Here is a 15741-nt window from a genome sequence, read left to right as displayed (position 1 = left end):
GCCTTTTCTCATCCTTCTGTTTCAGCATATACATTGTGTGAGACTCTCATCCTTGAACCTGTGACCTCATGGTGACAAGATGGCTTCCACAGTTCCAGCTATCACATAGTCATACCAGTGCCCAAGCTGGAAAGAAAGGGATGGGCAGAAAAAGGCTTTGTTTTTATCATGGAGGAAAATCTTTCCAAGGATAAAGATTTCCTGTTATGTCTCTTTGGCCAGAACTAGGTCATATGGTCAGCACTAGCGGCAAGGAAGTCTGGAAAAAAAAAAGTATCTGGCAAATGATAACAGAAGTGACCTGATCAGCTTAAACCAATAATGGCACAAGACCATCATTAACAAAATCAGGAATCTATAACAAGGAAGAAAGGGGTTGTGGCTGTTAAGCAGGTATATCAGTTAACAACTGATGTGTAACAACTAAAATTCAGTGGCTTAAAACAACAATCTTTTATTTTTTCTCATATGTCTGGAGGTCAGCTGATCCAAATGGGCTCAGTTGGGTGGTCCTAATGATCTTAGCTGAATTTGTTCATGTAACTGTGGATCTAGTTAAGTGAAGGGATGTCTGCACTGATCTAGACTCTGCTCCGTGTCTCTCTTCCTCCTTGGATCAGCAAGACACTGAGAAATGTTTTTCTCATGGCAATGGCTAAGGCACAAAAATGCAAGCAAAATCATGCAAGGTCTCCTAAGGTCTAGGCTTAGGACAGAAACACTCATTCTGTCTCATTCTGTTGTTCAAAGCTAGTCATATGGCCAAACTCAAAGTCAGGGATGAGGAAATATACAGCAGCCATGGAAGACTAATATAGTGCATAATTTTGATATTTTTTAATGGATTTTTTAATTGAAGTATAGTTGATTTACACTGTTGTTAATTTTGATACTCTTGATCTTCACAGTATAACCATATCTTACATTACTCTATAAGTGATCTTTTTTTTTTTAAATAAGTGATCTTTAAAGGGCTTACTTAAAACAATATTGAAGACATATTGTGAAGTCATTCCTCCCAGGATTAATTGTTAAATTTTAGTTTAAAATCTCAGTCTGTCTCTCTCTTGTCTGTCAGATGACTCATAGGCGTATCTAAAACTAGAGGTCATTTCAAGATGATGCTCTTTCTCAGAAAGAAAAAGGCTATTATTCAAAATAAAATAATGAATGTATGCCTTATAGTGTGGGAAACTTTGTGACTCTTTTCTGAGGATAACTTTGAGAGCAAATCTCACTTTATGGAGATTTTCATTTATATTGTAATTATAACATAATTGAAATTTAAAAGGTTTGAGCCCGGGCTTCCCTGGTGGCGCAGTGGTTGAGAGTCCGCCTGCCGATGCAGGGGACACGGGTTCGTGCCCCAGTCCGGGAGGATCCCACATGCCGCGGAGCGGCTGGGCCCGTAAGCCATGGCCGCTGAGCCTGCGCGTCCGGAGCCTGTGCTCCGCAACGGGAGAGGCCACAACAGTGAGAGGCCGATGTACCGCAAGAAGAGAAAAAAAAAAAAGGTTTGAGACCACCCAGCCTGCTCCTCTGCTTTGGCTCAAGCCCACCCAGCCTGCCTCTCTTGCTATATGAATTCTAGATGTGTCACTACTTTTACTAAAATGTCTCTGACTGGTGTATCATTCTTTTCCCTCCTAGGAACCCCTGGACTCCTTAGGCTACTGGTCATACCAAGAGGTGAGATGGCTTTGGCTCAACCACTCAGAAAGCAAAGGCTTTTGTCACACAATTCTCCAGGCGTGAAGGGACCCTCACCTTACACTAACACCTTCACTCACTGATTCTTCTCAGGAGATCTGTCTCAGTGAATTTTTCTGTCCATGCACACACCCAGAGCAGCTGGAAACTTCTCTTACGTAAGAGAAGAACCCAGATTTAATTTCTGGAGGGCCACCCTCTGGTCAGCCCATATCCCCAGCTGTTTTAGAGCTTATTGGTCTGCATTGTGTAAGAACTATTTGTGAAAGGCCCTGTTCTCTCCTCTTGACTGTAAGTTACTGGATGTTGGATTCAGAGTATCCTCCTTTCCCATCAATAATATTTATTGATGTTCCAGGCACTTTTGAATATATTATTTCACTTTATCCTTACAACCATCTTGGAACATAAGCATTACTACCCTACATTTTATAGATAAGGGAACTGAAGTTTAACTGAAGTTCAAAGAAGAGAAATAATTTGTACATAAAAGCACATAGCAGGGGGCTTCCCTGGTGGCACAGTGGTTGGGAATCCGCCTGCCGGTGTAGGGGACACGGGTTCGTGCCCCGGTCTGGGAAGATCCCACATGCCGCGGAGCGGCTGGGCCCGTGAGCCATGGCCGCTGAGCCTGTGCTCCGCAGCGGGAGAGGCCACAGCAGTGAGAGGCCTGCGTACCGCAAAAAAAAAAAAGCACATAGCAAGTGGCAGAGCCTAGATTCTTACCAAAGTCTGTCTTACTCCAGAACTAATTCTCATTGTATGACATCTCATGTGTGAAGGTGCCGTGCGTGGTGCCTAAGGGGAAAAAATGAATTACTTGGTCCCAGGCACCTTGCACTGATTACATACAGCACCTAATCCAGTGTGCTTGGCATAAATTAGTTTGAACCATATGAAACTGACCTTTTGTAGGTCAAAAATAGCCATACGTTGGAAATTTTTTATGGTAGCTCAATGGAATGTGTGTTGAGTTGGATTGACTGGTGCTCTTTATGTTACAAGTGGTGCTTAAGAGCACAGGTTTTGGAGTTCCATCATCTAAGTTCACATCCTACCTCTGCTACTTATTGGCTGTGTGATCTTGGGCAAGTTACCTAACTTCTCTGGGTCTTGATTTCCTCATCTGTAAAATGAGGGCAATAATAGTACCCACTTCATAAGGCTGTTGTGAGGATTAAAGGAGTTATGTAAATTAGTAAACAGACCACATGGTACACAATAAGTACTTCTGAATAAATGTGAGCTATTGCCATCACAGGGGGAGGCATCCAATTCTGTATTTGAGGAGCTGTGGTAGCTGGGGGGTGGGGTGGATGTGAGGGAGAACAGAAGAGGAAAGGAGAACTGTGAGAATGACCAAGCTTGTAGGAGAAGGTCATTTATTATAACATTCTTGACCATTTCACTGGCCAGAAAGCGACCCAGAGAGCAGGGCTGGAAGAGAGAATTCCCATTTGATCCTTCATTCCCCTGGCCCCACCACTAGAGACCTAAGAACGAGGTTTCTTTATCGCCTCTTTATTGGCTCCAGCCTGACCTGAAATGCCCTAAGCACAATAAAGACAGCCGTCAGGAGCAAGCACAGCCAGCAGGGGGTGGATGTTTGCACGGGAGCAGTGGGGTAAGACGATGCAAAGCAGTGCGCTTCACTCTCTCTGTTTCCAGAGGAAACGAGTCTGGAACACCTGCCGAGGTGCAGAACCGTGAAGAGCCACAGGGAAGAGAAGCGCCCTCGTCATTCACTAGTCCCGAGGACAGCGTTAACAATCACCGCAACCTGCATGGCTTTAAACAACGGGAATTGATTCTCTCATAGTTCTAGAACACAGAAGTCCAAAATCAAGGTGTCAGCAGGGCCACGCTGTCCTTGACAGCTCGAGGGGAAGATCCTTTCTTGCCTCTTCCTAGCTTCTGGGGGTTGCATGCAATCTACAGCTCTCCTCCTTGGCTTGTAGACATATCATCACTCCAATCTCCGCCCCTGTAGTCACACGGCCTTCTCCCTCTGTTTTTCCATCGTCTAAGGACACAAGTGAATGGATTAGGGCCCACTCTAATTCACTGTGACCTCATCTTAATTTAACTAATCACATCTTTGGAGGCCATATTTCCTAAAAGGTCACATTCTGAGACACTGTTCAACCCAGTACAAATAACAACAACACCAAAAAAAAAAAGCTACACAGATTTTCCAGCTGCCACATGTTTCTTAGAATAAACTCCACAGTGTGAATCAGGCCTCAACTGAGAGAAGGCAAGACAGCATGGGAGGTGGGAAACCCTAGAACACAGACAAAGGCTGCAGTAACGTGGATTACCATATTGCCATCTTGTCAGGAGCCATGTGCTGAGAAGAGAAGGTCAGGAAAAGTGGAACAGTAGTCAATGAAATAGATGTCCAGCCAGGGCAAGTGTACCCTGGAGCTGAAAACGATGATAAGACTCCTGTGTAAGACCAGACACGAGCAGTGAACAAGAGTCTTACTTCACTCATTCATTCATCCTCTCATTCATTCATTTTGTGCCAAGCAAGAGCCTAACACTGAGAGAGAGAGACCAATAAGACTAATTCCTACCAAATGGAATTGTGTATGTTTGTCTTAAAGTCTTTGCTCTCTAGTGGGAAGGTGGGAGAAGACACATAGCATAACAAATAATCCCAGCAAAGCTTGATAATTGTGAATCTAAAAATACACATTGGATAGAGATGTCCACAGGCTGCAAGCCAGTTTCTATCAACGTGAGGGACTGGCAGGGAACTTAAACCATTTATGGAGTTTACAGAAGAAGCCCCCCTCTTCCCAAGCCATTAAAGCCTATTCCTCCTTCAAGACCTACTGTATTACGTCTGTTGGCATACCTATTTTCCTACGAGAGTGTGATCTCCTCCGGAGCAGGGACTCTACTTTATCTCCTTTTGTTTCCCTGAAACATCCTAGCACAGCGTGGGGCCCAGAATTAGCAATTGTGTTACACCTATGAAGTTGTTTTTCATTTAAAAGAAAAAAATCAGGGTCAAATGAGGCTGCCTTTGGCCAGTGAAATGCGAGCAGAAGTGACATGTCTAAGCTTCTGGCATGGGCTTTAAGAGTCAGGACACACTTTGTCACTTTGTCCTTCTTCCCTCTGCGCAGGGACCACCCATTTCTGATGGTGGTCACCTCATGAGCCTGGGTCCCAGAGGGAGGGGACATGCAGCAGAGACCCCAGACGACCTGCAATGGACAAGTCATATACACAAGAAGTTAACCTTTATATGATAAGCCACTATGAGTTGAGGGTTGTCTATTATCACAGCAAAACCCGGTCTATACGGCTCACTCACCAGATTTCAGTAAACCATTAATTCCACTCTATCTAGTCAGAAAGCATTCGTCACTCACTCACTATACGCAGAGCATGTACTAAGAGCTAGGGTCACGGAAATGATTGCGATGTAGCCTGACCTCAGAGAATCTGCAGTCTCAGGAGGAAGGCAGCAATGCCCCTGTACAGCCAGGCAGGGTGTTACAATACTGAAGTACTTTCGTATCACTGGGAAATTACACTGTCCCAAGACTCCCTGGCATTCCCTCCTTTCTGCCATCAACTGCCCCAGCCCCTCCCTAAGGACACCCCCCATACATACATACACACACACACACACACACACACATGTCTCCTGTGATCAAGAACTAAAGGATTTACCTTACTGCACAGAAAGGGACCTCTGAAATCATGTTCAGTCATTTATTCTGACTGATCTGTGTTGACATCTTTGTTAAATAGTTTTTAAATCATGCTTGGAGACAGAAAAATAATTTGGTACCCTAAACACAGAGTTCAAAGGAGGACTATGAAGAACTAGTAACTCATCTGTAGGTTGGGGCCAAGCCAGGTTCCCCCAACTAGTCTTCTGGTAACTTACATTTGAAGCACTAAGATCAGGTCTCCTTCTTAGAAAGGATTCAGGTTCTCCCCACAGAGCTCCTCCACTGCTCAAGGATTCTGGGTACATGAGCATATAACACACACACACACACACAACTTTCTCCGTTCTTCTGGAACGCCATGACTCAGGCCTGACAGCCCTTTACTTCTAATGAACATGCAACATGGTAAGTGCTCCAGTGGGACACTGAACTGCCTGTTCCTCCCCATCATGTAGAGCTGACTCTTGCCCCCTCCACGCCCTGTGGTACGCTAACATTTACTCATCTGTCATTCCCTCTAGACTTGAGCACGTCCAGCGCAGTCAGGGATCATGTCTTATTCATCTCTGTATTTCCAGCACTAACATAGTGCCTGGCACAAAGTAGGATGGATACGCTGGCTCTGGATTTGGTGGGAGGGAGGGGGAAAGAGTGCCAGGAAAGAGGTAAAAGAAGGAAGCGTTAAGGAATGAACCCTCCAGAACAGCAACAATCACAGAGTGGAAGGAAAAGAGAAGGCAGCGAAGGAGAGCCAGTGCAGGGAGAGAAAGAGAAGTTATGAGGAGATGGGGTTGACAGACAGACAGACCAAGAGAGAGGAACCAGGGGCCTTTGGAGAAGCAAACTTCAAGGAAGAGACAGTGTCCCATGTCAAACAGGCAGGCATATCCCTCAGGTTGAGTGTTGAAAATAGGACAAGGGATCTGGCATTTAGGACATCACGGTTGACCATAGTAATTATTTGGGGAGGGGGGTGGGGACCCAGATTGCAATGGGATGAAGAGAATACGAGGGGTGACACAATGTAGACAGTGAAAGCAGCACAGGTCTTCCAGAAAGTCTGGTGGTAAAGGAAGGAAACTGGTCAGTCACAGAAGTGAAGGATAGGTTAAAGGAGACATTTCTTCTGAAGAGGAGAGACCCGAATGTGTCTCGTGCAGCTTACACACACTGCCTTAGACCGTGGCCTCTGTCAGATGGTCAGGGCCGGGGTAAGGTCTGCCCATGGGAACTACACAAACCTGATGTTTGGGGGCTCAGACTTACAGCCTTCATCCCATTGTCCCCACCTCAGATGAACAGGTTTCTGAGCTCCCAGCCACCTATTCCAGGACCCTCACGGAAGAGGCAGAAGATGTGACATCGGAGAGGGTCATCTGTAGCCACGCTGATGGGCCTCTGACCAGGGGTTCCCTTGGCTAGGACAGCTATGGTACTTCCATACCTCATGTCTGCTCATGTTTCTGCCCTGATAGAACCAGAGCAACACGGCCTTACTTTATATCATGCTTCATTTATAATACATGCAATTTTGCAAGTCACTAGAGCAAAATATTCCTTTTTAAAAAACTCCCCTTCTGGATCCCTTGGCTCTTTGAAACTTGAGAAAGTTCCTAGGGAGTGTCTGTTCCATCTGCAGACACTGAAGGCAATGGTAACCTTGTGAAGGAGAGCTGCAGTGCGCGAGGCATACATCACATGCTCTGTCTTTATGTTCCTTAGCTGATACACCTCCTGCCTTTGAGGAAATACTTGTCAGCTTTCTCCAAACAGCCTAGAATTAGTCATTTCTTATAATTTAAGATGATATGCTATTAAAACAATCTCCTAAGTGATTACAGAAATTATTCAGATAGAACCACTGGGATAACACATTATAGGCTTGTTACTTAGCAACTGAAGGACAGGCACTCTTAAAAATTAAGATAGAAGAAGTGAAAAGACATATCTCATTCAAAACCAGTTTTACAATGATCCATAAAAGCAACCAGAAAATCACTATGATGAATAAGATAATGGCAACAAGATTAACGTTATGTATTTAGACCCAAGTTCTTAAGTGTCAGTCAGAAGACGAACGTAAGCCTCATCCTTCATGGCAGACCTGTCCGTGGGTGAGCCAGGGCTGCAGTTCTTTGATGTGTGACTCAGGGTGAAGTCTCCAATCCCCTCCCTAGGTCTTCTTTCCAACCTCCTCATCTCAGGCTCCTCTATTTCTCAATCCTACTCTTTCCACTGTTACCACCATCATCACCACCTTCTGCTGCCACTGATGGGGCTGCCTCACTAGAACTCACACATTCCAGGTGCTACGGAGTGGATCTATCCCCACCTTCACATACAAAGATGACCAGGTAGCTCCTTTGGTTAGGGACCAAGGTTGTGAGTTTCATTCCTAACAGGTGTTTTATCAATGGTTCCCTGGGTCAAAGGGAAATAAGAATACAAAGTGAGACACACATATTACATCTGATGGACAAACGACTCAAAGCCCATGTCTCACTAGTAGGAGACTAGGAATGTCATAAATGCAGGTGTGCATGTATGTCTGTGTTTGTGTAACTATAACTGATTAAAAACCTATTCTGTGCTAGATATTGTACTAGATCCATTTTCCTCTAATCCTTTCAACAGCCTAGCAATGCAAGCACTTTTACAACTATTTTTAAAAATGTTTATTTGAGGGCTTCCCTGGTGGCGCAGTGGTTGAAAGTCCGCCTGCCGATGCAGGGGACACGGGTTTGTGTCCCAGTCTGGGAAGATCCCACATGCCGCGGAGCGGCTGGGCCCGTGAGCCATGGCCACTGAGCCTGCGTATCCGGAGCCTGTGCTCCGCAACAGGAGAGGCCACAACAGTGAGAGGCCCGCGTACCGCAAAAAAAAAAAAAAAAAAAAAAAAATGTTTATTTGAAATAATTATTGATTCATGGAGATTACAGAGGAATGTACAGGGAAGTTCCAAATACCCTCCCTCTCACCTGATATTAACATCCCACAAAACTTTAGCACAATATCAAAGTCAAGAAACTGATACAATCCATAGACCTCATTCAGATTTCACTAGTTATATATACACTGATGCACTGACAACTCAGAAACCCAAAATGTCACTGTGGGCCTCTAGTTAGAGTAGGGCCTTAGGAGGTCAGTGTTAGAAAGAGGTGTGGCCTGAGTCCACCTAACAGTAGAGCCAGTGTGAACGCACCCATTTGGCAGCTACATCCCTAGATCCAGATACATCGTACAGTGCTAATAGGTATACAGAGTAACTAGCAAAGGCTCTTCACTAGTTTCCTGATCTATGAAGTGAAAGCTGTTTTGGTAAAGAAAGCCAAGTGGAAACCCCAGAAGCTATCCTCCAAAACTCGCTCTCATCAAGAGAGTAAAGCAAAAGCAAACTACACCTCTGGAGGGATTGCAGAGACTAGTGCTACCATCAAAGGCTTGAGAGACAAAGGGTGGTGATTCCTATTACATCCCTAATTATTCACACTTTTGGCTACAAGCAAAGGTCAGATGGGTCATGAAGAATGAACACAGATGATTGCAAACATAATCAGATGATGATAATGCATGATAATAACAATCACAGTTGCAGTTCCATTTGTAGTATCTCTGCTGGCAGGGCCAAAACTTACCTTTACCCCACCCCTTACCCCGAAAACTATATATCAACTATATACATGTATATGTACATATATATATATATATGAATCCAAAAGATACTGAAAGGATCATGATCATCTTGATATCTCACAGAACATCATCCTGGTTCATTATACCGACAAGCTAATCCTGTGAGCAGGTTGTATCAAGTACCCTAGACGCCCAAATAAGACATCTGCATGCCAGAGGTCAGAAGATAATCCCTGTGAAAGCTTAAATGGGCCTGCAATATTGAAGTTTCCATGGGTTCAGGGGAGTGGAATGGAATGAAGTGTGTGTGTGTGTGGTGGGGGGATTTCCAGCTACAGTAAGAACAAAGTCACTGCACCTTGTTCCACCTACCGCAAAGAAAAAAAACGTAATGTTTGGTGGCCCTCTTTTGTTTGGAGAAGCAATATATACCATATATAGATATGTGCTGCTATAGTTCATCTACCAAGGAACCCATGGGCTGCTAACGTTGAGTGGGGCAGAAATCAAAAAAGTGTTCTGTACAAAGCTACAGTAAGCAAAACAGTATGGTACTGACACAAAAGCAGACACATAGATCACTGGAACAGGATAGAGAGCCCAGAAATAAACCCATGCACTTACAGTCAATTAATCTATGAAAGGGATTCCCTGGTAGCACAGTGGTTAAGAGTCCGCCTGCCAATGCAGGAGACACAGGTTCAAGCCCTGGTCTGGGAAGATCCCACATGCCGTGGAGCAACTAAGCCCATGCACCACAACTACTGAGCCTGCACTCTAGAGCCCACAGGCCACAACTACTAAGCCCGCGTGCCACAACTACCAAAGCCCACGTGCCTAGAGCCCACACTCCACAACAAGAGAAACCACCTCAATGAGAAGCCCGCACACCACAATGAAAAGGAACCCCTGCTCACTGCAACTAGAGAAAGCCGACACACAGCAACGAAGACCCAAAGCAGCCAAAAATAAATAAATTAAAAAAATTAATTTATGAAAAAGGAGGCAAGCATATACAATGCAGAAAAACTGTCTCTTCAGTAAGTGGTGCTGGGAAAACTGGACAGCTACATGTAAAAGAATGGAATTTAGAACATTTTCTAACACCATACACAAAAATAAACTCAAAATGGATTAAAGACCTAAATGTAAGTCCAGATACTATAAAACTCCTAGAGAAAAACACAGGGAGAACACTCTTTGACATAAATCATAGCAATGTCTTTTTGGATCTATCTCCTAGAGTAATGGAAACAAAAGCAAAAATAAACAAATGGGACCTAATTAAACTTAAAAGTTTTTGCACAACAAAGGAAACCATAAACAAAATGAAAAGACAACCTATGGAATGGGAGAAAATATTTGCAAACGATGGGACCCACAAGGGCTTAATTTCCAAAATATACAAACAGCTTATACAGCTCAATATCAAAAAACAAACAACCCAATCAAAAAATGGGCAGAAGACCTCAACAGACAATTTTCCAAAGAAGACACACAGATGGCCAACGGCACATGAAAAGATGCTCAACATCACTAATTATTAGAGAAATGCAAATCAAAACTACAATGAGGTATCACCTCACACCAGTTAGAATGGCCATTACCAAACTGTCTCCAAATAAGTGCTGGAGAGGGTATGGAAAAAAGGGAACACTCCTACTCTGTTGGTGGGAATGTAAACTGGTGCAGCCACTATGGAAAACGGTATGGAGGTTCCTTAAAAAACTAAAAATAGAACTATCATATATGATCCAGCAGTCCCACTGCTGGGCATATACCCAGAAAAGATGAAAACTCTATCTAAAAGATACGTGCACCCCAATGTTCACAGCAGCACTATAACTGAATCACTTTGCTGTACACCTGAAATACTGTAAATCAACTATACTTCAATAATTTTTTTAAAAAGGAAGGGAAGAAATTTTTTTTAGGAAAAAAAAAAAGCGTTCTGCAGCATTTTCAAGCTGTGGTGCAAGCTGCTCTGCCACTTAAACCTTATTACCAACACCCCAACGGTATGAAAGTGTCAGTGGAGCCGCGTTAGAGTAGCTGGCAAGCCCTCCTCCACTGACAACTACTCTCCATTATAAAAGCAACCCATGGCTGGCTACTGCTCCCTGGTAGAGGATTTACACCTCACCAAGGGATACCAAGTTTACTATGCAACCCAACTGTCCATCATGTATTAAGTGTCCATCATGTATTAATTATCCATCATGAATTAAATCCACCAAACCATCCAACAGGACATGTGCAGCAACATTCCATTATAAGCTGAAAGTGGTATATATGAGACCAGAACCAAGCAGGTTCAGAAAGTTCAAGCAAACTGTACCAACAGCTGGCTCTGACTCGCTGACTCCTGTTCCTTCTGCTTCACCACCTCCCCTTAACCCACACCCATGGCCTCAGTGTGAGTCCATCATGTCCAGTTATCAGAAGGTAAAATACATGCCTGTCTACAGATGAATCTGTGTGATATGCTGGCACCAGCAACAAGTGGATGCCTACACCACTACATCTCACTCAGAGATGGCCCTGGAAGGCAATGATGAAGGAAATTATCCTGGTGGGCAGAACTTCAAGTGACACATCCGGTCATCCACTTCATGCGGAAGGAGAAATGGCCTGGGATACAAATCTAATGGTTGGCTGCTTGCTCAGAGACTTGGAAAATTGGTGACAAGGAAGTCTGGGGTAGAGATATGTGGGTGAATCTTTCAGAATAATTACAGAGCATGAAGATGTTTATGGCCCAGTTACATGTCTGCCAGAGACATTCATGGCAGAGAAGTTTCTCAATAATCAGGTGGAGGGACTTCCCTGGTGGCGCAGTGGTTAAGAATCCTCCTGCCAATGCAGGGGACACGGGTTCAATCCCTGGTCTGGGAAGATTCCACATGCTGTGAAGCAAATAAGCCCATGCACCACAACTACTGAGCCTGTGCTCTAGAGTTTGCAAGCCACAACTACTGAGCTCACGCACTGCAACTACTGAAGCCCGCGCACCTAGAGCCCATGCTCCACAACAAGAGAAGCCACTGCAATGAGAAGCCCTTGCACCACAACGAAGGGTAGCCCCCGTTCGCCACAACTAAAGAAAGCCCACGTGCAGCAACGAAGACCCAAAGCAGCCAAAAAAATAAAATAAAATAAGGTGGAAAATATAGCCCCTTCTTTGCATGTCAGTCAGCCATCCCAGGGCTTGATCCAAAGAGGTTACGCAACATAGTTTTCCCTTCAACAAATCTAATCTGGCTATCACCACTCCTCAGTACCTGACCTGTCAGAAACAGAGGCCAAAGCTGAGTCCCCAGAATGGCACCATCCCCTGGAGTAAGCAGTCAGTGCCATGGAAGGGATAACATTTGTCCTCACGTGAAGAGACACAAATTCAGGGTATGGATTTGCCTCTCCTCTCTCAGCATTTCTGCTAGCATTCCATTCTCAGACATGCAGAATGCTTAATCCATCCTCTAATATTCTTTATCTTGAAACGTATAAATACTTTAGCTCAAGAATCTTTAAAAGAATCATCTTTTGCCTCTATTTTTTAACAAATATTTCTACAAGACTAAACTCCTTAAATACATGGTCTCTATTTTTTATTATATTCAGGGTTTTGCCAAATGAAGATGCTGCAAGATCAAAGACCTTCTAAAATCATTCCATTCTAATACCAAATATAAATTTTTAATTAATAGATTCTTCCCACAGTTCAGTATATTCCAAAGTGCAATTACAAGAATTCAAAATTAAATTTTAAATATAGTTTGAGTTCTCATTGTTTCATTTGTTCTGTTTTTCTCTTGCTTTTTATAGAGATAATTTTTAATGCCTTCCTATTCACAAGCTTTTTTCTCAATAATTAAATTTTACCAAAAGCTTCAAAAGCTGAAGTTTTTGGTGTTTTATATCCTTTGGATACGCTAATTAAATACTTCCAACTTTATTTTGAACAATATACAAACAAAATTTATCAGAATCTTTTACAGAAAGTTCGATGCCATTGTAGAACACATAGGTCGATTTACAAAGCCATTCTTCAAAGGCTCAAGCACACATGAATTATGGCTCATAGCTGGCAGCCAAGAAAGAAAGCATGTTCAACCATCTAAAATATTTTTTCATATTCATCAAATTTATCATTTTTTGCTGAACACAAAAAATACTTCATCACAAAAATTTTGTCACCCCCTTACAACAACTGTGATAATATATAAATATTTGTAAATTTTGACAACTACAGCTTCTGTGTTGATTAGTAAAATACTGCAGCTTGTTAGGATGAAATTACAGATGATGTATGCATCACAGTCATTCACAAAAATTGTTATGCTCCGTAAGTTTCTTAGTTTACTAGAAACATTGCTTTTATAATCCTTGGCCCCTCACAATTAGTATTTGTCATTATCACCATAAAAATAAAGTATTTTTTTCTCTATTGTTAAACATACATCTGAATTTACAATAGCATTAACCATGATGTTCCCTTCAACAGAATGAACTTCTAAAAGCTTCATTTAGATTCCACGAAGCAGAAAAAACACATACATTACTGGAATTAAACAACTTCTGTTTGAAGATGCTGACGGCATTGATATGAATCCATCTTCATTTAACTGCTTACAAAGTTCTTCTGAGATTGGCACGAAGATATTGATAGGTATTATTTCACTATTCATGAATAAGAAAATTTGGGATTGAAAGTGAGCAAAATTAATTTAGAATAAGAGTTATTTGATCCATTAAAAAAAAAGAGTTACTTGATCTAAATGAAAAGTCATGATTGGCAGAGTGATGTGTAGAAGCACCATCTGCAGCTGCAGGTGTTAAACCATCATCCTCAGGCATGGTCTTCTTAAAACCACCACTAACTTTTGAGGCAGATGCTGATGCTTCTTCATGAGATTTGTATCTTCTGGTTTTCATGTGGTTGGTAGTATCACTATGGGTTCCCTCAGTGGGTGGTAAATATTGAAAAATATTTTGGGGTGAGTTATACATTCATCATCAACTTTCTTAAGAAGTAGACTTTTATTACTTAATTTTCCACTAAATGTGGACTGCCTTTTTTTTTTAGATTTTTGCCAGCAGGAGAGTTTATCAAAAACACATTGAGAGTTGTAGACATTTAACCATACAGTAAATGATAACGCAGAGCATTCAGACTACTTCCTACATTCCCCATGGCAGGACAGCCCAGCCTCTACTCTCCACACACATTTATGTGTACCTATCCCATAATTTCCTATATTTCCCAATGACCAGAATGACTGACTTCATACATCTTGAGTGTAAGAATGGCTTCATACATCTTGCAGACCATAACACAGGCCACCGTACAACCGTCTGGTAGACCAAGTGCCTGATAAGGGTAGCAACATTGAATAAATCTTCCACCACCATCTGAAATTGGACAGAGTCAGCTGTCCCTGGCCAGCTGTGTCTGAGCAAACTTTGTGTTATCAAGAAACACCCTGCATGTTGTCCCAGAAAGGAAACTGCTAGTTAGACTGCATCAGGAAATGGATTATTATTGCCCATCACCTTGCAGATTAACCACATACTAAAGTGAGAATTGTGTTCACTGCTTGTGTGTGTAACAAATTTTTAGATGAGAGTATGGTAGAAGCTGGATTACGAAGTGGAGGTCTTCGAAGACCACCTTGGCTTGTTTTAATGCAATTACTAATAACAGTTTGTTTAGAAATGAAAAATCAAGAGCAAATGATAAAACTGGTCAGGACACCAGCAGAACAGTCATAAACTGAGACTGACCCAGGAAAACTGCTCTCATCACCCTGTCAATGGGGAACTTTATATGGCAAGGACTGGCTTTTACCATCTGAACCCTTCTATCATTAAGAACACTAAAAGTGAGACAGGCAGGCAAACATCATGTGCCTATTGTATGATTCAATACGAAGTATGCCATCCCACCTATGAAGTATTATTACTAACCATTAAAAAATTAACCTGAATCTAATCGAGCTAATTGCCAGTTTCAGGAAATGTGATGAATGAGTTAAATGACACCACAAGAAAGCAAACAGACAAGTCTAGAATATGGGCATTCCACAGTACAACCAACCTGGTTTCTTCAACAGTAACTGGCCTCAAAAAAAAATTAGGGGTCAGGGGCAACTGCTCTTGAGTGAGAAAGACTTAAGAGACAAAATAGACAAATACGATGTCAGGACCTTGTTCAGATCCTGGTTTGAAAAACCAATGATAAAAAAACTTAAGACAATCAAGATGTTAAAAAGTACTAAGGAATTACGATTAGCTTTGGCGTGATAGTGTTATTGTATTATGAAAGAAAATGTTAAGTTTTAGAAATTCCCAGTAAATTGTATAATGATGAAATAATGTGCTTTCTGAGATTTGCTGTAAAATACCTCAGCAGAGAAAGTACGACGGATGGACGAAGCCAGTGTGGCACCATCACAGTAAGTCCAGAATCTGGGTTTGGGGTACACAGAGGCTTATTATATTGTTCTTTCCTCTTTTATGTATGTTTTACATTTTGTATTTAAAATGTTGACTAAGGCAGGGCCAAGAATGGAGCCTCAAGGGATGTGTTTTAAGGCCTCCCTGTATTTTTCAGTCTCTTAATTAGTGGTGCCTGGGTATGGTTAATCAAAGAGCTAGGACTCCGCCTAATTGATTGTGATGTTTCTGTTTTATCACGTAC

This window comes from Mesoplodon bidens (assembly GCF_964165515.1).
Source record: "Mesoplodon bidens genome assembly, chromosome: 17".
NCBI classification, from domain to species: Eukaryota; Metazoa; Chordata; class Mammalia; order Artiodactyla; family Ziphiidae; genus Mesoplodon; species Mesoplodon bidens.
This window is presented reverse-complemented; position numbering follows the sequence as displayed.